The following is a 2944-nucleotide window of genomic DNA, read 5'->3' as shown; positions in this document are numbered from 1 at the left end:
CTATCCATATACATAATCAAATATAATGACTGCCTGTATTCCCCACTACCCAAACTTAACAAATATGAATGCTCTGGCATATTTGCTGCTGATTACTCAGAGTGTTCTTGTATTATATTTTTCTTATTTATAGGATTTGTTAGATATTCCTGAAAGTAACAAGTTGTGCTTTTTTCTGTTTCTTAATCACTCTCACAAGAGGGTTGTCAATTTTCTCAACCTCTTCAAATCACAAACGACATCGTTAATTCTGTTGCACATTTATTTTCTATCTTAGTAAGTTTTACTTGTACTATTTCCTTCCTTTTATATTATTTGGGCTTTATTTTGTCCTTTTTCTAACTTATTTAGGTGGATGTTTTTGTAGGATGGGTCTCCTCCAAATAAACTCCAAGACAGGAAATGTCAGGAAGTGGCCACAGAATCAGTACCTGTGAGGGACTGAGAAAGCAGGATTGAGCAGAGAGGGACATTGAACTGCAGTGCAGTCCTGAAAATGGCCTCAGCCAGTCCCGAAAGGGCAAGTACTGGGGCTGGGATGACACCTGGGACAAGGTGGCTTTCTGTGTTTTCTTAGATTCTCTATTTGTCTATTTGGCATCCATTAATTACAGGGCAAAGAGCCAGACTTGTTCACATCGCCCCTGGGACTCCCCTGGGACTCCAAACCACTTCCTTATCCAGCTCGCACATACCAAGCCAGTGTTCCCCACCACAAATCACACAGGGCCAGTATGGACAACTGAGGACAACCCAGCTATGTCTCATGGCCCCCTGGAATCATTCAAACCAGCCACTTCTTAAGTGCTGTCCTAAAGTTTTCCCTACCCCGCCTGGCATCTCCCACAGAAACCCTGATAAGGACTCTGGCCCCGGGTTCCCCCTCTCTCCTGCCTCTGCCTCCAGACCCACACTGGTGCTCCCCGTGTGGCCCTCCTGGCATAGCAATGCCCCTTCGCCTCCAGAAATATAATAAAAATTTCCCTTCAGTTACCTTGTCCTTTCCATGTCATTACTCCTTCATCTCTAGAAATTAAAATCCAGCAGGCACAATGGAGAGAAGGAGCCAGGCCTTTATTCCTCCACAACTAGGTATTGGATAGGAGCCGTCCTGAAGAAGAGGATGCAACCAGGCAAAGCGCACTTGTTAGCCGAGGATAAATCCCTAAAGGGACCCAGCTAAGCGACGAGCACCTCAGTCCTGGGTGGAGCATCGGACAGCCCGACATACAGATGTTTAGGTTTTCAACCTTGCTTCTTTGCTATATATGCATTAAAGGCTAAAAACCTCCCTCAAAGTACGCCTTTACCTGCATCCCATGTTTTGCTGTTCATTTGTGTTACTTGGGTTTTTTAGATTTCATTAAAATCCGTTTTTTGACATTTCAAAGTATATTACATAATTTCCAGAAATTTGTGGATTTTCCAGTTATCTTCCTGTTATTACATTCTACATTAATTCTGCCATGGTCAGATAACATATTTTGATGTCAATTTTTTGAAATTTGTCAAAACCATATGATCAATTCTGGTAAATTTTCCATGCACACTTGAAAAGTAAGTGTATTTGCATTTGGGGGATATAGTACTTAATTATGTCAATAATGCTGTGATTCAAGTTGCCTACATTCTTACAAAAATGTTTTCTGTATATTCTGTTATTGAAAGAAGTTCACTAAGCTCTTTCACTGTGACTGCAAATTTCTTTATTTCTCATTTTAGTGCTTTTGATTTTTGTTTTATACATGTTGAAGCTATCTATTAAACATGTATATAAATTTAGAATTGCTATATATTGGTGGTGAATTGACCTTTATGGAACATCTTTATCATTAAGCATGCTTCGTGCCTTGAAGTCTACTTTGATGTAAGTATAACCAACCTAGTTCTCTTTTGGTTATGCTCATATAAAAATAAGAGATAAAATTAATCATAATCAAAAGTCAGGAGGGTAGCTCCCTGGGGCAAATGGGAGATATATAATGACTGGGAGGGGTGTGAGGAGGGGTCTGGGTAGCTGGTGAGGATCTGGGTGCTGGTTGCATAGATTTGTTCAATTTGTAAATGTCATTGGTCTGCAAAATTATAGTATGTGTACTTTGCATATTTCAGTAAAGAGATCTAAAATTTTAGTTTCAAAGAAAAAGAAAATTAAACAACAGCAACAAAAATAAGAGTCTCAATTTTCCAGGAAACATTTCGCTCTGTTGGTTACTTAGAACTTACCTGGGTGAGCAGGTGAGACAGTCATTGAGCCAGTCCCGTGCCAGGTGTTCACAGAGGAAGGTGGCTTGGTTCCTTTCTTCAAGAAGGTGTTTAACTAGTAGGAGGGACAGACTTGTTTTTTAAAAATTCATAATTCATGTGGTTTTGAGTGCTGTAATAGAGGTTTTACCTACTGATGCAAGGGGAGGCAGTGATATCATGAAGGAGGCAGAAGAGGGTCTCAAAGGGTGACCTCTGGGCTTTCCCTCCAAAAAGACCAGCACATGTCCCCAGGGAGGGAGCTGCAGTCTGAGTAGCGTGTAAGGGATTTTCTATCCTGGGAAGACCAGGGAGTTCACTGTGTCCTGAGCTTTGGGTTCAAAGGAGCAGGTGAGACTGAAGGAGTGGATGGGAGCGGGCGCGAAGGGTCTGGTGTCCTGGTCCCGGGGTCCCAGCAGAGGCTTGGATGGGGAGCCCCAGGCACAAAAGGAAGGGAACAAACCCTGGCAGCAGGTGCAGTGGACCAGAGAGTAAGGGTTTTCAGCCATGAACCTAATTTACTCTCCCAGCTACCCCAGGAAAAAGTGGCTGGTGGCTACCCAGAAGCTTAAATAACCAGAATGTTTTTCCTCAGTGTCCTGGATCATCATCACCTTGTTGCCATGCAAAGAAACAGGAGTTGTGGTCTACAGGTCACTTGTGCTGACTGCTAACAGTCCCTTCTTCCTATTGCAGACCT

The sequence above is a fragment of the Manis javanica genome, chromosome 5, assembly GCF_040802235.1.
Source record: "Manis javanica isolate MJ-LG chromosome 5, MJ_LKY, whole genome shotgun sequence".
NCBI classification, from domain to species: Eukaryota; Metazoa; Chordata; class Mammalia; order Pholidota; family Manidae; genus Manis; species Manis javanica.
This window is presented reverse-complemented; position numbering follows the sequence as displayed.